The sequence below is a fragment of the Erinaceus europaeus genome, chromosome 3, assembly GCF_950295315.1.
Source record: "Erinaceus europaeus chromosome 3, mEriEur2.1, whole genome shotgun sequence".
Classification (NCBI taxonomy): Eukaryota; Metazoa; Chordata; class Mammalia; order Eulipotyphla; family Erinaceidae; genus Erinaceus; species Erinaceus europaeus.
The window spans coordinates 6,065,187-6,092,844 of record NC_080164.1 but is presented as its reverse complement, the minus strand read 5'-3'; positions in this window follow the sequence as shown (position 1 = coordinate 6,092,844).

The following is a 27,658-nucleotide window of genomic DNA, read 5'->3' as shown; positions in this document are numbered from 1 at the left end:
AATGGTAGGCTTTGCAAATAAGGAAAGGAACTTAGGTTTAATCCAGAAGGTTTTTTAAAAAAATATTTATTTATTTTCACTTTTGATGCCTTTGTTGTTTTATTGTTGTAGTTATTACTGTTGTTATTGATGTCATCGTTGTTGGATAGGACAGAGAGAAATGGCGAGAGGAGGGGAAGACAGAGAGGGAGAGAGAAAGACACCTACAGACCTGCTTTACTGCCTGTGAAGTGACTCCCCTGCAGGTGGGGAGCCGGGGGCTCAAACCAGGATCCTTGTGTGGGTCCTTTGCACCACATGTGCTTATCCCGCTGCTCTATAGAGGGTTTTTATTAGCCAGATGAAGAGATTAGACATTTAAGGCTCATTTATATTGAATAACTTGCCTAAAACCAATGAGATGTTAATAACAGAACTCATCAAAGTCAAATTAATTTGACCCTTAAAACTTGGCAGGGGCATTGAGGGAAGGAATCAAATAAAAGCAAATTAAAAAAAAATGAACAAAATAGCTTCACTTAAACATTTTTAGGCCTTTTTTAAAATTCACTGTATTGGGTGTTGACGTGGGTTTAATTGTTCTTCCTCTAGGCCATTCTTCTCTCTTTTGTGAAAATTGAATTCAAAGGACTATGTGAAAGCTTGGTAGAGCTTAGGGGAGCTCTCCCATCCTTGGATGGAAATGTGGAAAGACATCCCACTTGTTAGCCTCTCCCCTTATAAAGATGAGCCAAGAGGAAAAGTCTCCCAGACTCAGTTTCTCTTGTTAGTCTGTTAAGCTCACAGAAAGCCTACTACCTCTCATACTTAGTTCATTCTCCTGCTAGCAGACTAAGTGGCTGCTTGCTTCAGAGTTCATTCAAAGTTTCCACTTCACTATAACTTCACCTTTGATCACATAAAAGTACATACTCAATCACAAGCCTTGCCAGTACCCCAGCTCTGAGACCCCACATTCTATTTTCTTGTGTCCTTTGATATCTGTGATTTACAGCAAGCTTTATTTTTCTCTTTCTCTACCTCACCTTACTGGTTTAACCCCTATGCTTTTCTCAAATACCTTTGAATAATTAATTTGCCTGCATCGTGGAAACTAATTGTCTTGACCTTTATGTATCTCATCAATTCTTGTCATACCAGCCCCCTACCATAGGGGCAAGCTGACCTTTAAGAAACCTGTAATTTCTGACACATGTGAAAAATGTTCTTTGCTTAGCTCATTGTAAAAGCCTGTTCCCATCTCCAATAAACGGAGGTTTGTATCAGGATATCTCCTGATGCCTCTTTCTATATCACACAGTCACTAGAACTGATTAGGGAGGGTCAGAGGCTTATCCCCCCAGTTGGAGCCACCTCACGTGAGCACCAGCAATACAGAGCTAGTTAGAATTCAGTATAAAGTAAAAATAAGAGAATGCTTGATAAAAGATTGGAAAATAAAATACTATTTGAAACAGCCTTTCCATCTGTTCCAGAGAAGTCACACCTAAAAAGTTTACCAACATCTTTATGCAACATAATCTAGAATTAATTCAGCAGTGAGCCTGGCATTTATAGAGCAGTCTTCTGGGAATGCATGATTTCATTTTCAACCAAAGCAAGGTTCTAATTTCACAAACAATTTACTTTTCCTGGAACATTCTTGAGAAATATCTTAAAATTAAACAATTTGAAAATAGCTGTAATGCCCAGTAAGCATTAGATTATACCTTCATTAGCCTGGTAGGGGTGCAGTGAGGAGAGTGCTTGACTTACAAGGTGATGTCCTGAGTTTCATGCTCAGCATCATATATATACATGTGTGTGTGTGTGTGTGTGTGTGTGTGTGTATGTATTTTCAACTTTTATTAAATACCCCAAACAGTATATATACATAATGGAATACTACTCAACTATTAAAAATGGTGAATTCACTTTCTTCACCTCATCTTGGATGGAGCTTGAAGGAATCATATGAAATGAGATAAATCAGAAACAAAAGGATGAATATGGGATGATCTCACTCACAGGCAGAAGTTGAAAAATAAGAACAGAAGGGAAACCACAAAGCAGAACTCGGACTTGAGTTGGTGTATCGCACCAAAGTAGAAGACCCTGGGGTGCGGGGAAGGGTTCTGGTCCTAGAACATGATGGCAGAGGAGGACCTAGTAGAGACTGAATTGTTATGTGGAAAACTGAGAAATGTTACACATGTACAAAATATTATTTTACTGTTGACTGTAAACCATTAATCCCCCAATAAAGAAGTCAAAAAAGTACCCCAAACAATTTGAAATTTCATAGCAAATGATATCATTCATTATCTAATCTATGTGTCAGATACTGTTCTAACTGTAAAGGATGGGAAAATGAGTCAGGGGACAAGTTGGATATCTTTTTGTCTCAATCAAATTTACAGTTTTGATTGCTGGGGAATTCAAGTTTCTGGTTCATTTAGGGTTTGGAATCAGTGTGAGACATATGTCTTGTGCTCCAGCAGAAGTTCAAGTGCAAACTAGATTTCAAATACTGCATTGCATTGTCTTGCTGCAGAGGTTTAAAGAACTAATGTGGAGTGATGACATTTGAGTGCACTTGTTTTCCCTGTTGATATAAACTACTTTGATTACTTGGAAACTTCGACATGAGTTAGCTATTACTGCTCCAGAAACTGTCACCCAACTCAGAGGCTTAGCACAACAGTCATTTATCATTATTATTATGTTTTATTTAAATTTTTATTATCCTTCTTTATGTATTGGGTAGAGACAGCCAGAATTCGAGAGGGAAGGGAACTAGAAATGGGGAGAATCAGAGAGATACCTACAGCACTGCTTCATCTGCAGGCAGGGACCAGGCGCTCAAACCAGGGTCCTTGTGTGCACTGTAACTTGCGCATTCAAGCAGGTGTACCACCACCTGGCCCCTCATCAGCATTATGTTTATTTCTATTATTCAGGGCTTCTTTGGAGGAGAGGACTGAATATGTTGGAGATTAAGTCTTAAAGAGATAACATAAATTGCCCAAGATTACAATTCAGGTAAATTACAGAGATGGAATGTTAGTGAGTAGTGTATTTTAACACTTTTTGTTGTTGTTGTTGTTGTTATCAGAATCCTACATTTACCAATATTTTGAAACAATGGATAAACCGGGGTTAAGGATGGGCTTTTGGAGGATGAGGACTCAGATGGTATATAAGACGAAAACAGAGTTCTTGTTAGGCTACTCTCCTGTGAGAAGAGAAGGCAAGGCATCATTTAGCAAAAACAGACAAGCATCAGTTGAGCAACAGTTTCCCCTCCCTCCAAGCCCCAGTGGGTGTTTTCAAAGCAGGGGTTGCTCTCATCTTCACAGGAGGGTGTTTGATGTCATTGGTCTCCATTGTATCAGCTGCAATTGCTGGGTCAAGAAATAAAGATGGAGATTACTGCCCCCCTGCTGATATCATCACACCATGACCCTAGACTGTTCAAAGGGTGACCTGCCCCTACATGCGGGGCAGAGTGGATTGTGTACACACTTTGCCAGTCAGTGGACACCAGGCAAGAGTGGTGTTATTATCAGATACAGTAGTGACAGGAGAGATAAGGGAATCTCTAGGTGACTGTCAGTGTCTTCTTGCCCTTTCTGGAAACTGCTTGGGAGCATTTCTTAACTTCACAATATGTTTGGGTTGTGATTTTTAGTCCAAGAAGGAAAACAGTCCTCATTGTATTACTCTCTCTCTCTCTTTCTATCTATCTATCTATCTATCTATCTATCTATCTATCTATATATCTATCTCCATCTTTGTATCATCCATATTTTCTTGAATAATAACAAAGCCCAAGCACACCTATGACCTCATCTGGCCCTACAGAAATTCACAGGGCAAACAATAACTCCCCCATTACAGGTAAGAGGACCAAGTCCAAAGGGAATATGTTTGGCCTCCAGCGTTCAAGTGACAAGAGTAACTACAGTTTCTTTGGGCCCCCAGTTTTCACCCTCCAGATCCCATGTACTTGAATTTCATTCCAGAGCCTCCAAAGTGAAAAAAAAAAAAAACATTCCAGCTTAGGATGACTGGTGGTAATAGTGATCTTTGTTTTATACTTTATTGGAGTGGGTAATAATTCATAGTACTGTTGTTGACACATAGATAGAACTCACCATCTCCTGTAACAAATGTCCAGATGTCAGGAAGATTCTGGTTTCTCCCACGTACAGCCCCACCCCATTATACACCAGGACTCCAATTCCCCTCCTTCCACCCTTCCCTACATCCACAGTCTTCTGCTTTGGTACAGCACACCATGATGATCCCGGTTTTACTGTCTATTTTATCTCATTGTCCTGGTTTCTTAAGTTCTACCTTTAAGTGACATCATCCAATATCAGTCCTTCTCTTTCTGGCTTATCTCACTCATGAAAACTCTCTCCCTTCCCTCTGAACAAGGAAGAACTTAGGAAATGAGGACTTCTACCCAGGGGCCACCCAGCCAGAACTCAGCTGCCCATAAGATGTGAACCAGTCTGGAAGTAAGATATCATGGTAGCATCTCTCCTCTCCAGGAAAACAAACAAACAGATGAGCATGTAATCATCATCTCTTTTCTAAAAAGAGACATCAGATTGAGAGAAATATGACCTAAGTTGATAAGCTCTTTGCTCATCGCCCTACTTCCTCTGGCTGAGTCAACCATGGGGGACTGCTTTCTTAGTAAAATGTGGGTTTGCACTTTCTGAATCAAAACAATCTTCTCTTTAGTTGCACACAAAACAGGACGCACTGTCCCTGTAAAAGCTTTCTGGCACCTCAGCACCCTCTGTAACAGCCTGATTTTCAATTCCTCCTTTCTCTCTCTCTTCCCCCACCTCATTCCTTCTAGGTCTCTAGCTGTACTAGGATCTTCACAGAGAACTAGAATTTGGGAGAAAATATTCATGTGACTCAACAATATATTATGCTTTTATTCTTACTCCTTTATCCATGTATAACTCTACCCTCAAACCACAATGATATGATCCCTTTGCTTCTTCCAAGACACTTCACAATGGCACCTTCCAAGGAAACTCAAAAGGTTGAGAAGAGGGATTTTTTCTTTTTTTTTTTCAATTTTTATTAATGATTAAATAATGATTAGCCAGATTGTAAAATAACAGGGGTACAATTCCATACAGTTCCTACTATCATAATGTCTCACCCCTTCTGCTGGGAACTTCTCTATTCTTTGTCCCTCTTTATAGGGAGCAGAGGGTGGGAGTTCTGGCCTCTGTAATTGTTTCTCTGCTGGACATGGGTGTTGGCAGGTGGATCCACACCCCCAGCCTGTTTCTGCCTTTCCCTCGTGGGGCAGGGCTCTGGGGAGGTGGGGTTCCAGGACACATTGGAGAGATCATCTGCCCAGGGAAGTCAGGATGGTATCCTAGTAGCATCTGCAATTTGGTGGCTGAAAGGCACATCAGATATAAAGCAGGGTAAGTTGTTTAATAAACAGGAACCCAAAGGTATAAATAGAACAGGTGAAATTAGGAGTCTTCAGGTGGGAATAAACTAGGAAGTATATTTGAATTATGTTCCAAAGGGCCCATGACTTTAGTAATTTATTGCCTGAGTCTGATAGCTAACATATAGGTGGACTAAAAATATTTTCAGGAGTCAGGTAGTGGTAAACTGGGTTAAGAGCACATAGTAGGAAGCTCAAGGACCCATGCAAGGATCCTGGTTTGAACCCCCAGCTCCCCATCTGCAGGGGGTACTCTTAAAAACCAATGAAGCAGGTCTGCAGGTGTTTATCATTCTCTCACTCTTTCTATAACCCCTTCCCCAATTTCTCTGTGTCCTATCCAATAAAACAGAAAAAAAAATGGCTGACAGGAGCAATGGATTATAGTGCAGGCACCTAGCACCAGCAATAACCCTGGAAGCCACATACACACACATACACACACACACACACACACACACACACACACACACACACACATATATATTTCATCTGGGAAGATGGCTTTAGAGTTGAGAATAGGGCTAGAAATCTGGACTAGGGCAAAAAGTAGCTCCCAAACATGAGTAAAATATATAAATACCATTAACTGTTTACTCCATTAATCTAATCATTAAGGCCCTTATCTATTCATATTAGCACAGGAGACTGGAACCTCTGAGTCCCTGTCAGTCTGAACTGGCAAGGATTTTAACCTTACTGATATTTGCTAGAAAAGCACTAGTGATAAATAAATAGCGAGTAGGCAAATGTCATATGTCTGAAGTAGATTTGGTGTGTTTTCTCAGTTCATTTGTTAACTGGCCAGGGCTAGAAAGATAGCTCAGGTGTCCAACAACAAAGGAGTGACTGAGCAAGTAGTGGTCTATATACACAATGGAATACTACTCAGCTATTAAAAAGGTTGATTTCACCCCACTTTGGATGGAGCTTGAAAAAAATCATACTAAGTGAAATAACTCAGAAACAGAAGGATGAATATGGGATGATCTCACTCACAGGCCAAAGTTGAAAAACAATATCAGAAGAGTAAACACTAAGCAAAACTTGGACTGGAGTTGGTGTATTGCACCAAAATAAAAGACTCTGGGTGGGTGGTGGATGGGGGTGGCAGGGAGAGTACAGGTCCTGGAAAAGGATGACAGAGGACATAGTGGGGGTTGTGTTGTCATAGGGAAAACTGAGAAATGCTATGCATGTACAAACTATTGTATTTACTGTCAAATGTAAAACATCAATCCCCCCAATTAAAAAATAAATAAGTAAATAAGTAAATAAATAAGAAAGCGGGAAACCCATAGCCATTCAGACACACATCAGGACACAAAAGAAACTCAAATAAACAACCTGACTACACACCTTATGTTCAAAGAGAAGAACAAAAGAATTGTAAAGCAACTAGAGTGGTTGAAATAACTAAAATTATGGCAGAAATAAATCACATTAAAGTAAGAGAAAAATACAAAAGATCAATGAAGCTAATAGAGTAAATAAAATTGAGAAACCATTGGCCAAACACACATACACACATGCAAAGTGAGAAGATTCAGATAAGTAGAATTGTAAATGAAAGAAGAGCTATCACAACAGACAGCACAGAAATCCAAAGTATTTTGCAATGCCTCTTCTTCTTCTTCTTCTTCTTCTTTTTCTTCTTCTTCTCCTCCTCCTCCTCCTCCTTCTTCTTCTTCTTCTTCTTCTTTTTTTACATTTGACACCTTTCTGCTTTTTTATTTCAAATTTACTAATCTTCCATCTTTAACACAAAAATATTATACTGTTATGCTTAAGTAATATACAAAATATATTATCCGGGAGGTGGTGCAGTGGATAAAGCATTGGACCCTCAAGAATAAGGTCTCAAGTTCAATCCTCAGCAGCACAAGTACCAGAATGATGCCTAGTTCTTTCATTCTCTCTCTCTCTCTCTCTCTCTCTCCTCCTATATTTATCATCAATTAATAAATAAAATCTTTTTTTAAAAGTGTATAGAATTTTTTTTTTAAAGTTGGAGATAGATAGCATAATGCTTATGCAAAGAAACTCTCATGCCTGAGACTTTGAAGTCCCAGGTTCAATCCCCCACACCACCATAAACCAGAGCTGAGCAGTGCTCTGGTAAAAAAAAAATGTACAATGTACAAAATACATATAATCACATATGGCTTATAGAACATATTCCAATAGTTTAAATAAGAAAGAGAGAGAGACAGAGCTAGAGAGGGACACACACACACACACAGACACACACACACACAGACACACACACCACACACACAGACACACAGACACACACACACACACAGACACACACACACACACAGACACACATACCACACACACAGACACACACACACACACACAGACACACACACACACAGAAATTTGTGGGATGGAATGACTTACATGTCCTCCTATTGAACAAAGTAATTTCAACAAAGAAATCAGAGTAAATAGATAATAGAGGTAAAGGAATAATCGGGAATGTTTTCTTCCACCAACTTTAAACCCATTTTTCAAGCCCTTTCGTGTTCTGTATTTAACTTTTTATCTCTTTATTTTGTTGATTTACTTACTGCCACCCGGATTGTCACAGGAGCTTGATACAGGCACTACAATCCACTGGCCTCGGCATTGATGTCTTCCTTTTATTTTTTTTTATTTTTTTTTTCCTGAATAGGACTGAGAGAAATTGAGAAGGGAGGGAAAAATAGAGAGGGGGAAAGAAAGACAGACACCTGCATACCTGCTTCACCACTAGTGAAGCAATCCCCTACAGATGGGGTTTGGGGGCTTGAAACCAGGTCCTTGTGTCCTTGTGCATGGTAGTATATGTGTGTCACTGAGTACACCAGCTTTTAAGCAGTGATTCTATGAACAACTATATACCATCAAGCTAGAGAATCTGGAAGAAATGGAAGAATTCCTAGAAACATAAACTTCCAGAACTGAACCTAGATGAACTAGAAAGCATAAACAGGGCAATGACAGTAAAATAAATAAATAAAGAAAGAAAGAAAGAAAAAAAGAAATAGTTATCAATAACTGTTGGTATGCTTCTAAATTCTGCTTCTAAGACCCCCTCTGTTACATTGCTTGAGGCTGTGGTCTATTTACATCATCATTGTCTTCATTGGTTTAATCCCCACTGGTTCTGCACTAGTTTCCTTCTCCCCACCCCCATCCTACTTACTTCCTCTTCCTGACACTTCCACCTCAGGAGACATAAAAGACAGGGCTTTCTAATGAAGAGAGATTAGAAGAGATTAGATTATTGAACTGCATCCCCACTCGTCAATAAAGATTGAACTGCGTTCCCAGCTCAGCCATGAGTCCCTGGTCGTCTGTCTCCTGCCTGCGAAGCTAGCCCGGCAAATGCCGCCCTGCACAGGGACTGTCAAATAACCTTCCCAACAATAAAAGTCCAGGGCAAGATGGTTTTTCAAATGAATTCTACAAAACCTTCAAGTAAGAGTTAATACTTAACACTTCTTACGCTCTCTAAAAGATTGAAGACACAGGAATACCATCCCCTGCCACCAGTTATGAAACCAATATCACTCTGATGTTGAATACTACTAAGCTATTAAAAATGAGGAGTTCCCTTTCTTCTCCCCACCATAGATGGAGCTCGAAGCTATCCTCTTAAGTGAGATAAGCCAAAAAAAGAAGGATGGATACAGGATGGTCACTGATATGGGATGATCACTCTCACAGACAGAAGTTGAGAAATAAGAACAGAAGGGGAAACACAGAGTAGAACTTGGGCTGGGTTTGGTGTTTCACCCCTGAACTGAAGAACTACAGGGCTTTGGGGGTGCAGATTCAGGTCCTGGAGCATGAAGGTGGAGGAGTCCCTAGGTGGGAAGGTAGTGTGTTTTGCAGAAAATAGAAAATGGACACATGACTAACAACTGTATTTACTGTTGACTGTAAACCATGAATGCCCCATGTATAAATTTAAAAGATGAAAAAGCTGGTAATGCATTAACTAATATGGTCAGAGCTCCTGGCACAGTATAAGAACATAGCAGAGTCTGTTATTACTGTAAGGCTGTTTGTTAATGTTCATAACACGTATAGAGTAGCTGTTTTTCTATGTCATTGATATAGATGTGATTGTTATCTTAAACTTGAGTTTTCTTTTGATTTATAAGAAGAAAAAACAAAAAGAGTTCACCTGGGAGAGTACCTGCATACTGCCCAGTTTCAAAGCCAGCCCCCAACACAGTGAAGAAAACTTTGGAGGTGTGATTTTTTTTTTTCCTTTTCCCTCAGTCCTCCTATCATTTTGTCTTTCTAGCTCAAAAAGTTTGTCTAGGGATTTTAAGATATCCCAATAAGAGTTTTTAACATCAAAGAGAACATTAATACCACACCATATTTTTTATTTATTTGTTTATTATTTATATGTTTTTATAGAGATGGAGAAATTAAGAAGGGAGGGGGAGAAAGAGAGAGAGAGACGCCTGCAGCATTGCTTCACTGCTCCTGAAATATCCCCCTGCAGGTGGGGGACCAAGGGTTTGAACCTGCGTCCTCATACATGGTAATATTTGTGCCCTACGAAGCTCACTACTGCCTGTCTGGCTCTCTGTAAGGTGGATTTTTAGAATATCCATAAATAAATTAGCAAATTCCTAAGAGGGAGGGTATGAGTGTGTCCTTAGATTCTCTAAGCAGGTAAGGAAAAAAAATTTTTTTCTGTCATGGGCCATTTGGATATTTATAACATCATTGGCAGGCCATATAAAACTATTGCCTTATAAATCCACACTTAATGTTGCTATAAAAAAAAAACTCCAGTGCCTCGGTAGGGAAAAACCAGGTGATATTTTCAGGCCATTTTGAACCCACAGTCTGATGTTCCCCAACCCTCCTGAACATCTGCTTAGCAACATCAAATATTCTCGAGCAAAGGACTAGCTGAGAATATTATTTATGCAAAGATACCTTACACTCATATCAATCCACAAGAGTAGAGAAAGCCTCTTAAATAGCGGCAATACAGCAGTGTCATTCCTGACACCTGCTGGTCCTGAACACGGCTGGACTCTGACTACCTAATCAGCTGATTCAGGGCACCTGTGTTCCTTCCATCCTGAAAGCTGGTTGAATAATTTCCCTGAATGAAGTCTGCTTTGGTGATGATGATGATGATGATGATGATGATGATGATGATATCTCTCTCTGTGTACACACACACACATATATATACATATATATATATATATATCATTGAGATAGTTTCTTTTTAAAAAAATTTTATTTATAAAAAACAAACACTGACAAGACCATAGGATAAGAGGGATACAATTCCACACAATTCTCAACACCAGATCTCCGTATCCCATCCCCTCCCCTGATAGCTTTCCTATTCTTTAACCCTGTGGGAGTATGGGGCCAGGGTCATTGTGGGAAGCAGAAGGTGGAAAGTCTGGCTTCTGTAATTGCTTCCCCACTGAACATGGGCATTGGCAGGTGAATCCATACTCCCAGTCTTGCCTCTCTCTTTCCCTAGTGGGGTGGGGCTCTGAGGAAACAGGGCTCCAGGACATATTAGTGGAGTTGTCTGCCCAGGGAAAACAGGTTGGCATCATGATAGCATCTGGAACCTGGTGGCTAAAAAAAGAGTCAAGATGTAAAGCCAAACACGTTGTTGAATAATTATAAACCTAAAGGTTGGAATATTGCAGATGAAGATTTGGGGTCTCTGTTTTGTAGATAAGAAGTAGGCCTATTTTAGCTACATTCCAAAGGGCCCATGCATGACTATACTAGTTTTTTCCTGATCCTGACATTTGATATGCAGGTAGACCCAAGTTATTGTCTGGGTAGATGATCTCATGGCTGGAAAAGGGGCTAGAAAGATGGATCATAGAAGAGAGTAGCTCCCTAGTATGGGAAAAGTATATAAATATTGTTGACTGTAGGGATAGCATTTCTATACATTTTTTTTTCCTAGCAGGTTTAAGCCTGGGGCTCGGTTCTGCCACTATGAATCCATTGCTCCAGGTGTCCACTTTTCTTTTTTTTTTTTTCTTTAATTTTTTAATATAGGACAGAGAAATTGAGAGTCATGGAGGAGATTAAAAGGGAGAGAGAAAATGATCCCACCATGTGTCATGGAACCCACCTTCCCAGACCCTGACCCCACTAGGGAAAGTGAGAGACAGGCTGGAAGTATGGGTCAACCTGCCAATACCCATGTTCAGCAGGGAAGCAATTCCAGAAGCCAGACCTTCCACCTTCTGCATCCCACAATGACCCTAGGTCCATACTCCCAGAGGGATAAAGAATAGTAAGGCTATCAGGGGAGGGGGTGGGATACAGAGTTCTGGTGGTGGGGATTGTGTGGAATTGGACCCCTCTTATCCTATGACCTTGTCAATATTTCCACCTTATAAACAAAAATTCATTAAAATAGGGGGTTAGAAAAAAAGAGAAACCTGCAGACTTGCATCACCACTCATGAAGCAGATGCCCTGTACGTGGGAAAAGTGGGGGCTCAAACCCCAGGTCCTTCTGCAAGATGATATGTGTTTAACGGGATGCTCCACTGCCCAGTCCTAGAATTCTTATACTCTTTCTAATCAAAATTCTACTTTCTTTCTCATTAAGATCCAAGAAGAGCCTCCAATACTTCCAATTGTCTGAGTAAACATTGATTCACAGAGCACAGTCTTATAGTTTACCCTTTTTTTTTTTTAAAGAATTTATTGATTTATTCATGAGAAAGACAGAGGAGAAGAGAAAGAAGCAGACATCACTCTGGTACATGTGCTGTCGGGGATCGATCTCAGGACCTCATGGCTGAGAATCTGATGCTTTATCCACTATGCCACCTCTCTGACCACTATAGTTTACCTTCTTTTATTTATTTATTTATTCCCTTTTGTTGCCCTTGTTTTTTTTTTTTTTTATTGTTGTAGTTATTATTGTCATCGTTGTTGGATAGGACAGAGAGAAACGGAGAGAGAGGAGGGGAAGACAGAGAGGGGGAGAGAAAGATAGACACCTGCAGACCTGCTTCACCGCCTGTGAAGCGACTCCCCTGCAGGTGGGGAGCCGGGGCTCGAACCGGGATCCTTATGCCGGTCCTTGTGCTTTGCGCCACCTGCGCTTAACCCACTGCGCTACAGCCCGACTCCCTATAGTTTACCTTCTAATCTGAGCTCTATTATGGCTACACAGAGGGGAAGAACAGACACAAGATGCTGCTGGCTATAGACAGATTTCTGGGAAATCCATAAAAATTATAGTGTCTAGTCCCTCTGAGTTGCTCCTCTTTTTTTTTTAATGAAAGAAAAAAATGATACAATTAACATATTTCAAAAGTTGTCAGTAGTTTAAACGGATGGAGACCATGTTTTGTTTCCTCAGTCTACATGATAACTTTTTAGAATCAGGTTTCCTCCCATTTTTTTTCAGACGCAGCTACTGAGACACCACTGAAGTTAATTCACCAAAGTGTGGCAGCTAACAAATAGAGTTGACCTTCAGAACTATCCCCTGGGTGCTTTGGTTTGTAGCCTTAGCCATTACAGAACATTGCAACTCGCTCTAAATTAGAGCTGCTCACTTGTTTCTTGTGTTCTCGAATCGCTGTCACACGCTTTTGCTGAGCAAAAATGAGAGAGTTGGCATCGTGAAAAGGTCACTAGGCATTTACTCTACTTTATAACATATAGTCCTACTGGTTGCTTTGATAATGAACAGTAATACCTATTTGTAAGTATATCTATTTGTCTTTTCTTGGTCTAATTTGTCTCATATCTCCCTCACATTAAGGTAAGCCATGGAATTCGTTTGCTGGGAATCAAAATGGTCCTGGGTAAAGGTGAAAAATATATTATGAGGCAAAAGTGAAAGACATAAGAAGAGAAAAATAAAACTGAGGAAGAAAAAGATACAGGACTGTGTTATGTGTCTCTTTACAACATTTGTAAAGTTTCAGAGCATCTTGAAACTATATGACTGTGCACGTTATTGTAAAACAATATAAAGTATTATGGATCAGAATGCTTGATCCATAGTGAATGACAGGTAATGGAATGTTTATGAAAACAGCATATGTTAGGCAATCTGGAAAGCTGACTTCTTTACCTAAAATTTTTCCTTATTTAACTTATTCGATGGGTATAAGAAAGTTTTCTTCAACAAAACAATAACACATCCACTTTCTATACTATGCTGCAGTTGTCTCTCTGTCTCCCCCATCTCAATTTCTCTCTGTCTCAATCTAATAATAAATAAGTAATTTAAAAAATCATTCCTCGTATGGGCTGGCAGAGTAGCCCACTGGGAGAGTGCTGCCTTGCCATGTGCACAGTCCTGCTTTGAGTCTTGTCCCTGCCACATTGAAGGAAGCTGTCTTACTCTCTCTCCCTCTCTGTCTTGATCTACAACAGCAACAAAAATCAGGCAACTTACAGATTCTGAACACTAAATAGATAATTCTGCAAGATGCTATTTAAGCATAGATAATATGTAGCTATATATGTGTTTGTTGCTAGAACCAACTGATATTCTGAGATGTGTGGGTTATTGGAGTGAGGACACTGCTCACAATTTGGGGGAAAAAAAGTAGATGCCGGGCTTCTGTAATTGCTTCCCCACTGAACATGGGTGTTAACAGGTTGATCCATTCTCCCAGCCTGTCTCTCTCTTTCCCTAGTGGGGCAGGGTTCTGGGGAAGCCGAGCTCCAGGACACATTGGTGGGGCCGTCTGCCCAGGGAATTCCGGTTGGCATTATGGTAGCATCTGGAATCTGATGGCTGAAAAAAGAGTTAACATATAGAGCCAAACAAATTGTTGACTAATCATGAACCTAAAGGCTGGAAAAATTCAGATGAAGAGTTGGGGAGGTCTCTGTCATTTTTAAACCCAGCACAGATTCATTCAGAAATAACAATTACTGTGTCTGTGCCTATAGCAGGCTCTCTGTATTCTTTCTTTTTTAGTTTTATTTTACCTTACTATTTTGCCTCCAGGCTTATTGCTGGCATTCGGTGCCTTTAAGATAATGCCACAACTCCCAGCAGCCAGTTTTTATTCCTTAATTTTAGTGAAAATTGTTTTGGTTGGGCATATCAAAATATAATCAAAGCTATACCTGAAGGCTCTAACTCTAGTTTCCTAAGTACAGTGGAAGTGGATGTAAATAAATATCCTTTGTGTGACTACACTACAGTCATTGCAATTATTGACTTCCTTCTCTCTGTAACTATAGAATGACAAATTTTTCAGGTAAAGTGCCAGAGATATAGCTCACCAGGTAGGGTACCCGCCTTGCTCTGTGTGTAGCCCAGGTTCAAGCTCCAGCACACCATGGGAGTGTCAGTGGCACTAGGAGAAATTCTAATGTTACAGTATCTCTTCCATTCTTTCTGTCTCTGCATCTATCTGAATGGGAAAAAAAAAAGTAGCTCATAAGTGATGAAGGCAGCTACGCTCACCACTATACCACTAATGCCTCCGAAATACCACATACAGGAAGCTCTGGTGCAAAAAAAAAAAAAAAAAAAGTAGATGCCTATTTCCACAATAAAGTGAAATACAGTTTCTATTTATGCAATCTTTATTAAAACCTTAATAAAACATTTGCATATCATTAAAAGTGAGATGAGAAAAAATCTGAATAAAATGCTAAGAGGTTTACTGAATCAGAGATGGAATTTGAATACATTTGGATAAGACATTCTTTTTAATCCAGTATCTATGGAGACAAACATATATTCATATGCAGAGTAGATCATTGTGTCTGGATTAGTTTGAGACAGAACAAATCTCTGACATCATGTCCTCTTCAGATTCCACAGCTGTGGTCTCCTCTGTATCCTTGGGCCTCAGGTGAGACAGTGCTGTGTTAGTATTTGGTTGTCCTGAGTACCTTCTTCCAGACCTTGTGAATTCCCTATTCTGCATGTCAGTTAGCCAGTGATTAAAAGAGAAATTTAAATCCCTTGTTTAAAATAAAAGTGAAAACCAAAAGACCTTAACATGGATCCTCTATTAAAAAAATATGGGTGAATTTTCAGATCATGCAAATAGCTTAACAGACAGTGTGCGACTCTCACATGCCCGAGGCACTGGTTCCATTCCCATATGACATGTACCAGAAAGGTGATCTGGCTTCTCTAGCACATGGAATTCTCTCTCTTATGAAATGAAATAAACCTTTAAGAAATTTAATGTGGATACATCAAAATCTCAGTTGCAGAGTAAGTAAAGGTAAGCAGAATTCTACCTTATGGCCCTCTGTCTTCTTCCACTCAGATGCAGACTTCCACTGATACGAACAAACTGATTAAACATGTACAAGTTATCCATAGAAAATGAAGACCCTGGGGGTCGGGCAGTAGCGCAGCTGGTTAAGCACACTTGGTGCAAAGCATAAGGAACAGCATAAGGATCCTGATTCAAGCCCCCAGCTGCCCATGTGCAGGGGGGTCTCTTCATGGGTGGTGAAGCAGGTCTGCAAGTGTTCATCTTTCTTACTCCCTCTCTGTCTTCCTCTCCTCTTCATTTCTCTGCATCCTATCCAACAACAGTAGCAATGGCAACAATAATAATGACAACAAGGATAACAATAAGGGCAAGAAAATGTGAAAAATGGCCTCCAGGACTAGTGGATTCATAGTGAAGGCACCGAGACCCAGCAATAACCCTGGAGGCAAAATAAATAAATAAATAAGAAGAAAGTGAAGATGACTATACATCATCTATCATTTCCTAAAATATAGCATTTATGGCCCTTCCCATCTTTACAAAAGACCTACCCAAGACTAAGCTATAATGTATTAGATGCCAGTGTACAGATGCTTACTAGGTGCTGAGCCTGGAGATACGAGACTCAACACCTGTCTCTCTGGTGCCCGTAGTTGGCCATGATTCATTATGTCAGTAACTTGAAAACATTTATTAAATACCGACTAAGTATGAGGCATTCTTCTCAACACTGAAAGCATAAAGCTGGTAGAACTAAACACATTCTTGGCTCCCAGGAGACTTCTGGTGGGTGATAATAAGACAACAAATATATGACATCATAAAGGAAGATAAAGCTAGAAAGAAAGTGGAAAAGAAAAACCTGGACCTTCTGTACCCCATAATAACCCTGGGTCCATACTCCCAAAGGGATAAAGAATAAGAAAGCTTTCAAAGGGGGGTGGGGAGGGATAGGGAGTTCTGGTGATGGGAACTGTGTGGAATTGTACCCCTCTTATCCTATGGTCTTGTCAATATCTCCATTTTACACATAAAATAAAGAAAAACTTGGGACGCATTTAATAAAGACAGCCCAATGAAGGTCTCTCTAACTCCATGCTCAGAGACCTGAATGAACCAAGAGAACCAATAGCATGAATGGATAAGGCAGGGTGAAGATTCAATGTGCGGGCCAGACAGTGGCACACATGGTTAAGCACACACATTACTATGTGTGAGAACCCAGGTTCAAAACCCTGGTCCCCACCTACAGGAGGAAAGCTTCACAAGTGGTGAGGCAGGACTGCATCTGTCTGTCTTTCTCTCCCTATCAATTTCTGGCTGTCTCTATCCAATAAATAAAGATAATAAAAAATAATTTATGTGGGGTTGGGCCCTAGCGCAGCAGTCTAAGCACACGTTGCACAAAGCTCAAGGACCAGCGGAAGGATCCCGGTTGGAGCCCCTGGCTCCCCACCTGCAGGGGAGTCGCTTCATAGGCAGTGAAGCAGGTCTGCAGGTGTCTGTCTTTCTCTCTCCATCTCTGTCTTCCCCTCCTCTCTCCATTTCTCTCTGTCCTATCCAGCAAAGATGACATCAGTAACAACAATAAAACAACAAGAGCAATAAAAGGGAATAAATATATATTTAAAAATAATAATAATAATATTTTTTTAAAAAGAGTAAGTGTGAAAGAATGTGAGAAAATACTTGTGGATGGGTTGTTATTAATCTGTCCAATTTAGAGAAAGTTGGTTCAGGAAAGTCTGTTCTCCAGTGAAGACTGGTGCTTTTGTTAAGGAGTTAGAACAAACCTACTCCATATCTTTTGCTCATGACACACAAAAAGCCTGATGGTCTCCCAGCTGGCTGTGCTTTCATGTACCCTGTCCATTCCATACCAGTTCCTAGATTCATGGGCCTCAAATAAAGTGTAAAACAGAAAAAAAAAAAAAAAACACCAAAAAAAAAAACACCTGACCAAATAAAAGATGAACACAGTAAAAGACTTCCTCAAATAGGGGTTGTGTGAGGTCAAAGTTGAGCAACGATTGGAGATCAATAATAAAAGTCATCACATGCAAAGAGTGGTTTAAAGATGGTTCTCGACCTGTGAGAGCTGGAAATGACTGATGGGGTTTCTGAGTGTTCCCCAATGAAGGGTGGAGGAGGGAAAGCAAAAGAAAAGCTTAATCCGTATCTCCACAGAGCTCCTGCTTGATGAGAATGACAGCAGTTCTACCTCTGTCTGCAATGATGGGTCTAAAGAGATTATGCTTTGACATCAGATGGAAACCCATTCAGCACCTAATTCTACCACCACTGAGCTGACAGACCATACATTAAATTTCTGTTATCATAGACATTCAGATCTCAATTGACTTGACACCTCCTAGGCTTATTGTAACAATACATTAAAGTGAATTGTCTGCAGTGCATACAGAGTACCTGCGCCATGCTAGATGTTCCTTCTAAAGCAGCACAGAGATCCTTCAAAATTGCCATTAGACAATAAATCATTTACCCAAACAGAGTCATCAGTTGGTAGTTACAAATTGCCTAAATATATCAGTGTAATACAAAGGGAACAAATTTGATCTGACCTGTGAACTCTAATTATAACCATGTCAATATTTTATGCATTTTTACATTTTAAATATACTTTAGACTTTTTGTTTGCCCTAACTAGAGGCAATGTCTTTAGCTTGTCAGTGTCTATGATACATTCTTAAGAACAAGTAGTTCCAATCATAGTTAAATGTTATAAAGTTTCCATGACTACCTGTACCTTTCAGGTAGCCCTCACACCTTACAAACCTCCGAATCAGTACAGAGATGAGGCGCATAATTCTCGCATACAGAACAAGGGTTACGTGTGTCTCTATCCTGGTACTCTGTAATAACTCCAATAAAGTTTACCCAAGTTAAGTGCAAACTTTAGACCACTGCAAACGGTCACATTCCTTTTGTAACTTCAGTCACTTTATTATCAAGTCAATTGAAGATATTATCAGTAGACAAACTGGCCTTCCACTGGGGCCTTTTCCTCTAATAATGTTTTCTGTGAGTAGTTTCCAAAACTTTTGGAGGTCTATCAGTGCTTATGACATTCAACAAGAGAAATAGGCAGTCTGAGCTCACCCTCCATTCAGTGTCAATAAATCAAGGATGAAAACTGTGCCAATTGTATTAGTTCTTTTAAAGAAATGTTACAACTTGGCATGTAGGCATGCTGCCATTCAAATGGAAAATATATATCATTATCACTCCTTTAGTATAATGGCTTCACTACTTCCTCAGCTCCAGTTTGAGGGTAACAACAGGTAGTAACATGGTATTTGCAGAGGCCATGATTTTTAAGTTGAGATAGCTGCAGGTCAGATTAGGAAAGCTGAGTTCAGGTGGGGGAGATAGCATAATGGTTATGCAAACAGACTCTCATGCCTGAGGCTCCAAAGTCCCAGGTTCAATCCCCCACACCACCATAAGCCAGAGCTGAGCAGTGCTCTGGTGTTTCTCTCTGTGTCTGTCTCTGTCTGCATCTAAATAAAATATTTTTAAAAAATGGAACATTGAGTTCCTCTTGGACTCTAGTATAGTTCACTCTTCTCATCCCCCATGGCATGATATTTGCCATCTAAGAATCAATGTGCTCTTCTCCCAGGAAAGAGGAGAAAAAAAATTAATTTACTCATAAAATGGAAATATTGACAAGATCATAAGATAAGAAGGGTACAATTCCACATAATTCCCAACACCAGAACTCTCTATCCCATCCCCTCCCCTGATAGCTTTCCTGTTCTTTATCCCTGTGGGAGTATGGACCCAGGGTCATTGTGGGATGCAGAAGGTGGAAGGTCTGTCTTCTGTAATTGTTTCCCCTCTGAACATGGATTGTTGGTAGGTGGATCCATACTTCCAGCCTCTTTCCCTCTAGGAAAACCTGGAGATGAAGGGTTGAACTTGCAGGTCTGTTGTCTGTAGACACAGTCCGAAGTGAAACGTGAAGAGCTGGTACTGGTTGAATTGATTAGGATGAGATCAGCAGATGAAGTATCAGTTGGTAAGGGTCTAGAGAAACCAGTAGGAAAGTGAGCCACACCCCCAGAGGTTCCAGGACTGGGAGACATATGGGTTTTTTAAAGAATGGGGAGGCTTTCTGCTGCCTTAGGGTTTAAGAAGGCAATGGGTAGTTATTACTATAACCAAGTTATATGGAAATTTGGTTGACTTTGACAGTCCCATTGTTAGGATTTTCTGTAGCATACAAGACCTCACCGCGATTTTTGTCATTTAATGCTATTTGCATATAGCTGTGTCTGTTACAGTGACTCAGCTAGTTTCTTCTGGTCTCTGTGGTCTAAGATTATAGCTGATTTAATATTTCAAAAAGAAAATAAGAATCATTATTGGAAATGTATTAACAGTTTAAGCCCACAATTAAGGTTACCAATCTGAAGTGATAGGTGCTTAGATTAAAGGGATGTATACTCAGAATCTCTGTTTACTTTTGCTTTTTTTATAGGAAAGATATTAAGGATTTCTACTATTTACATTAAACAAGCAAAAGCACCTTTTAAAAAAAATAACCAAAACACAAACCAAAAAAAAAAAAAAAAAAGCTCCACTCTTTCTTCCTTTCCTCTCTGACATAGACTTGGTCAAAGGGAACAATATGTCTCCTTCCAAGTGATTATGTCCTTTGGCCTGGGCCAGGCCCTGCAAAGATGTCTAATGGTTAGAAACATCAGCTCCAGCTGGAATCATGTGGGCAGGTGGGGACACCAGGGTAGAACAGACATGGGCAGGTGTTGTAGAGCCGGATGTTGTAGTGCGCGTGCCGCAGAGAAGAGAGAGAGAGGGTCCGGAGTGAAGAGGAAACACAAATCTTTATTCGCGCTGGCACCTCAGAGTTGAGTGTTAGAGAAGCAGGTTGGGCCACATGGAGGTAGAGAAAATGACCGCCTCACACAGTAACCTTTCCTGCGTCTGAACACCAGAGTGGAGCGCCGGCAAGAGAGCGAAGTGCGGAAAACGAAGGGTTTTTATAGGAGTAGCTTTCGTGAGAATGGGAGGGGGGAGGAGAAACCAGAGCACTCCAGATATCGCGGGGATATAGACAATGTCCTGAGGGCACAACATGGCTGAACAGGCACTCCGAGAATGTCCCAACTCTCCAGGGAACTAGCAGTAGTCTGAGGGGACAACATGGCAGATGTGACTGCATTGGCACAATTTCCCAGTATCTCCCCCTTTCCTTTTATCTAATACCCAGGGCAACAGTGTGTAAAGTCTATGAACTACTCAGTGTCAGTCTATGAAAAACCAGCAACGCGAAGGGAAGGAAGCTGCTGTAAAATTGTCTAAAGTGTCCAAAGGGTATACCAGCAATTCCGATAGAAGTCTCAGTCCAAAGTAGGTGACTAGGGGGAGAAATGGCAGGGGATGAAATGCTGCATGAGGAAGGTCAGCCTCTGGAATTCTTCTTTTCTGTAGTTTGTGAGCTGGAACCGCCAAAACGTGACAGGTCAAAGCAAAAGCAGGAAAGGCAGACAGGCAGTAAAAATGTTCTGTCCTTGGAGTCTGCGAATCAGATTCTTCAGATTGCGTCAGGTGACATCTAGGGTTTCGGGGGGTGTGCCACTGTAGTCGTGCCATCTAGTGGGTGATGTCAGGGTGTGCAGGGGTCCAGATGTTTTTTTTTTCTGGGATTCCTGTGGAAGAAACATAAACAATCTGCTTCTCGTGGTTAGCAGGGCATCTGATTTGAATGCTTTATAGAAAAAGAGGTTTGGTGCCTTGACCAACTGAGTATTGGGGGATGTATCTTTCCTATTCATTTATGATTATATTTTATATTATTTGTCATGGTAATCAGCCGTTTATCTGGAAGGTCCTGGGTGATTCATGGAGAAAAAGACCTTATCTTTTAACAAAGACTCTAAGGTGTAGGGAAGCGGAAACTATCTTATCCCCCTTTTTTTTTTTTCTGTATCTTGCCTTTTGTTGCCCTAGTTGTTCTTGTTGTAATTATATTGTTGTTATTGCTGATACTGTGGTTGTTGGATAGAACAGAGAGAAATGGAGAGAGGAGGGAAAGACAGAGGGAGAGAAAGATACCTGTAGACCTGCTTCACCGCCTGTGAAGTGATTCCCCTGCAGGTGAAGAGCCAGGGGCTCAAAGTGGGATCCTCAAGCCAGTTCTTGCACTTAGCGCCACCTGCGCTAAACCCGCTGCGCCACCGCCCGATTCCCAGGAACTATCTTTTAAGATAAACTCTATGGCCATGCCAATAGCACCCTTGAGGGCACATGTGGCTCCCCACATGTCCCCCTGTCTTATATCATGTTTTGATGTTTGGCGGACTTTGTTTTGTGGCAGGGTGGACTGTGCTTGTCTTAGGTTGGGGATCAGCCTTGCATCTTACCCATCATTAGAACACCTGGTCATTTTTGCCCAGTAGTACCAGGTGCCCTGTCTTAGGTTGACTGGATAGTGCTAGTTTCCTCTTACCTGTCATTGGCTAGCCAGCCCTTTACATGGTGGAAGTTCTGATGGAGAGGGGCAAATCCTCCACAGCAACTCAATATTCTGCCATGTCCAGCCTATGATAGTGAGTTTGTATAGGTTGCATATTTATGGCATCAATCTGTTGCCGCAAAAAGGCCATGAGCTTGTTAAGAATTATAGGACCGTGGTCTGGGAGGTGTCGCAGTGGATAAGGCGTTAGACTCTCAAGCGTGAGGTCCCAAGTTCGATCCCTGGCAGCACATGTACCAGAAAGATATCTGGTTCTTTCTCTTTCCTCCTCTCTTTCTCATTAATAAATAAATTAAAATGTTGAAAAAAAGAATTATAGGACCTACTGTGAGCAGAAGAAGTAAAACAAGCTAGGGTCCCACAACTAAGGGTAGACAGGTAAGGAAGGGGGAATGTATCCATTGGTATGAAGAGGTGGGATCATATCTTAAGTCTAAGGGAAGTAGTCAGTGGATGTGATGTATAGGGGAACAGCCATTTGTCTTTGGGGGTAGTAAAGGATGTCCGTGGCATGGGTGATGTTATAAAGGGAAACATCTTTAAATTGTTGGCTGACAAAGGCAGGCCTATAGTGGCAAGACAAGATACACCAGTTAAGTGTACAAGAATATGTGAATGTTGTTAATTCACATAGATTGGATATGGAGGAACAGTTTAATACTTTACCATATGAACAGATGATTCCTCATATGAAGGCTTGATAGCTGTAATCACTTGTGAAAAAAATAAAACTTGTAACAAGTTAGAGGTTTACTATAATGGACTTTGGACTACAAACAGACTCAGGTTACTTAGAGAGTTAACGCATGTTAGTGACAATGGTTTTAACATTTAGAGTACTCTGAGCAGATGGGTCATACAAAATTTTTTGGTCATTCAACACACTCAATCACAAAACACAACTGGCCAGTCATAATATAAGACATTCAGGGAAGGGGTAGGAGAGAGGGCTCTGTGAGCCAACTTTTGTAGGTTCTGCCATGTCATATTATGGATCCTGGGATGTATCCTGTGGCTAGTACTCTTGTATTTCTTGTTCTTCAGGGATAACAGTGCCATCATGAGGGTATTGTCGGACTTGGCGGGCAGGAACCCAGACAGGTTTAGAGTAATTATGTGGGAAAATGCATGCAAAATCTCTTCCCATGGTCAATAGAGGGTCAGGCCCTTTCCAAATTTTATCAAGTGGGTCTTTCCATTTAACCTTAATAGATGAGAGAGTAGATGGTGTTTGCCAGTGAAGAATAATAGGAGGTAAGTCCAAGTTATTGCAAATATTAAAGAGATTTAATGTCGTTAAGGCTTTTGCTAGCTGGATATTGGGGGAGGTACATTCCTCCTTTATATTTATTTAATTGAGCCTTAAGGGTTTGATGGGCCCTCTCGACAATGCTTTGTCCCTGTGGATTATAGGGAATGCCTGTGGTATGAGTAATGTTCCAGAGGGAGCAAGAATCTTTAAATTGTTTGCTGGTAAACGCAGGTCCATGGTCAGTTTTCAGTTGAAGATGTAAGCCCATCACAGCTAAACAGGAGAGCATAAGGCTTATAAGCTTTTTAGAGCTTTCTCCTGTCTGAGCTGTTGCCCACATAAATTTAGAAAAGATATCAATGGAGACAAACACATATTTTTGTTTGCCAAAGTTTGGTATGTGGGTGACATCAATTTGCCAAATAGCATTAGCTTTTAAGCCTTGGGGGTTAACACCAAGAGTCTGAATAGCAGGTGTTTTTATGAGACTTGCACAGGAAGAGCATGTAGCTAGGATATGTTTTAACTGTGGTAAAGGAACATCAGGAAATCGAGCTTGAAGGCCTTTAAGATTAACATGGGTTAGAGAATGAAAATCAGCAGGATCAGAGACAGAGACTAGGAAAGCTCCTGTGGAGGCAAGGCGGTCAGCTGCAGCATTCCCTTTGGACAGGGAACCAGGAAGAGGGCTGTGGGAATGAAGGTTCTGAATATATAGTGGTTGGGTTCGAGAAGAGAGCATAGAGGCGATTTGAGATGGGGAAGTGGGTTGTCATCAATTTTCACATAAGAACGAGCAAGCTATGGAAGTAAGTTAACAATATACACACTGTCAGAAAAAAAGTTTGAGGATTCTGGTACTGCTTTTAATGCAAGGAAAACAGCATAAAGTTCTTTGTACTGAGGGGAATTTTCAGGAAGCTCAGTAAAGAGAGGTTTAGGGGATTGTTTGTCCAGGTAATATATGAGGGCAGCAGCTCCCTTTTTTCCACCATCAGTGAAGACTGTCGGAGCAGAAGGAATGGGATCTCGAGAGAAAAGTTTAGGTGCTAGTAGAGGCAAAAGAGGTAAAGAAACTATCAATTTATTAGAAGGAAAATGGTTATCTATTTGTCCTGGAAACCCCACGAAGCTTATGTCAAAGTGGGAATGATGGTGTATGAGCCACTCTGTATCTGTGAGAGAAAAGGGCAGAATAATTAAATCTGGTTCTTTCCCTAAGACCTGCACAGACCTATTTCTCCCTTGGCGAACAATGAATGCTAACACGTCTATCTCAGTAAGGAGTCTTGGAGCTTCTCCTACTGGTGTGTGAAGCCACTCAAGAACCCCATGGTCTTGCCACAATGCCCCTACTACTGTGGGGGTGGAGTTGAAGATTAGAAGGTTTACTGGAGAGGAGGGGGAGAATCGAACAAGGTGCATGTCCTGGAGGGCCTGGTTAAACCTTTCCAGTGCTGAGGAGGCCTCGGGAGTTAACCTACATTTTGAGGAGGGCTGTTTGTTTCCTTTCAACAGGTCAAACAGTGGTTGGAGGCAGCTTGTAGGCAGATAGAGATACTGCGTAAGCCAATTTAAATTTCCTAGAAAACTTTGTAAAGAAGCAAGAGTAAGGTTAGAAGGAAAGGTGACATTAGGTTTTAAGGGATAAGTTTGCGTTAAAGAAATCTCTGAACCTAAAAAAGATATTGGAGGAATTAGCTGTATCTTCTCAGGAGCCACATTAAGGCCGCTTTTCTTTAATGCAGGAATGAGGAAATCACGTAAGGCATAGAGATCTGTATCTGGTTTTCCCCATATTAAAATATCATCTGTATAATGAAAAACATTAAGGCCCTTATGAATATATGGGACAAGGGCAGATTTAACAGCCTCCTGACAAATTATAGGACTGTTGGCCATACCCTGGGGCAGCACCACCCATTCAAATCTGTCAGCAGGGCTGGCGTTATTAATAGAAGGAACAGAGAAGGCAAAACGTTTACAATCTTGTGGATGCAAGGGAATAGAGAAAAAACAATCTTGTATATCAATAGCTATGATTGGAATTCCTGTGGGAATTGCAGAAGCAAGAGGCAAACCCCTTTGGGGGGAGCCCCAGACCTGCATGGTTTTATTTACTGCATGGAAATCTTGAAGGAGGCGCCATTTTCCCGAGTGCTTTTTAATCACAAAGACAGGAGTATTCCATGGGCTTCGAGAATGACGAATGTGTCCTAAGGACAACTGTTCTTGGACGAGCTCTTTTAAAATTTCTAGTTTATCCCTAGGTAAAGGCCACTGTTCCACCCAGACAGGCTCATTAGAAAGCCAGCTTAAGCGGGGTGTTTGGCTACAAACAGTGGCATTTAGTATTGGGGGTGCTGAATAGACCTGGTATCGCGGGAACGAGTTTTACACTCTGCAGAGGTGTCTGTGGATATCCTAACATCAAGACATTCCAGAAGACCCCTGCCCAATAGGTTGGTGCTAATATTAGCTACCAAAGGGCGGAAGTGTCCGGTAGAACCGTCCGGGTCTTCCCACATGAGCGAGTTTCATGTGCGAAATGATTGGGTTACCCCTCCTACTCCATGTATACTGGGTCCAGGGATGAGTTCCCAATCTTGGGGAACCTCTTCTTGCCTTAAAATCGTCTTTGCTGCCCCCGTGTCAATCAAAAATTTAAAAGGAATATTGCCAATCTTTACTGTCATAGAAGGGTTACCTTGTTCTAGAACAGGAGTGGTCCACAAAATCTCAGGCCCCGAATTTGTACCATTCAGGGGCGAACCATCTTTATGAAATTGGGACCAACAATCTCTCTTCCAATGAAACCCCTTACGACATCTTGGACAAACAGTACGTGGCCTCTGGCTCCCTGACTGAAAGCGGGGCTGCTCTGACTGGAGGTGTTGTCGCTCTAACTGGAGGCGGGGTTTCCCTGACTGGAGGCGTGGTCGCAGCTTATCAGGACATTGGTTACGCCAATGTCCTTGGTGACCGCACTGAAAGCAGGCCCCATTGTGATTACGTGGGGTAACTGCATAAACCTGTGTCATAGCGGATGCCCCATAATTGCCTGATGTAAGTTCCTGTGTCGCTAAAATCCAATTATCTGGGTGTAGGTGTTTAAGATTAAGGCATGCCTGACGGAATTGTGGTATCATGCCTTCCCAGACAATAGAGCGCAGGAGTAGTGAGCGGATGTCAGTATTATAAACCTTTCTCTCTAAGCTTGTCTTCACCCTTGAGATGAAGCTCGCTAATGATTCATCAGTGCCTTGGTGAATAGAGTTAATGGGAACTGACGAATCTACATTGGGTGGGGTCACCCTTTCCCATGCTTGTGTTGTGCAGATGTGTACCTGTTCAAAATAACCAGTTGGAAACCTGGCTTCTGCCTGCTGAGCTCCAGATTCATAAGCTCCTTCTCCAAACAAAGCATCAGAATCCCATTCTACCTGTTTGTTACTATTTTTCCTGCGACTGTCTAGAGCACTCATCGCGGAAGTATGCCTTCCACTGTAGGTAGAGGGGGTCTGGGAGTGCAGAACGAGCCAGATGTTTCCAATCTTGGGGCGTGTTAAGATGGTGGTAAAAACTCCTTAAAACGGACTTGGTCCATGGAGCGTGAATTCTGTCATCCCTGACTGCTTGTCTGAGTGTTTCGAGGTCTGTAGCAGAGTATGGCTGCCACGGCTGAGGGTTTTGTTTAGACGGGGCCACATTTACCGGGAAGGTGTGGATTTGGTTCGATGCCACTGGGGAGAGATCTACGGAAGTGGAAGGTGCCGTGGAAACTGCTGTAGTGGCCGCAGGGGAAACTGAACATGTATCTACGGGGATGGAGCTTTTGGGGTGGACTGCAAATGGTTTAAGGTCCTTAAATGCTGAAAAAATATCCTTTAACTTTCATATCTCAGCCACAAGGTCTCTTAATGATGACGTATCAGCAGGGGGTGGGGTCAGAGAAGCAGAAGCCTCAGGGGAAGCCAAAACCAGGGCAGTAGGAGGAGGGGCTAGAGAACTGGAAGCCTCAGGGGAAACAGGGGGCGGGGCCAGAGAAGCAGAAGGAACTGAACACGTGTTGAACACGTGTCTGCAGAAGGAGCCGAACACGTGTCTGTGGGGACAGCTGTGGGAGGGGTCAAAGGAGCGACTGAACACGTGTCTTCAAGGGCAGTGGGGGGAGGGGTCGTG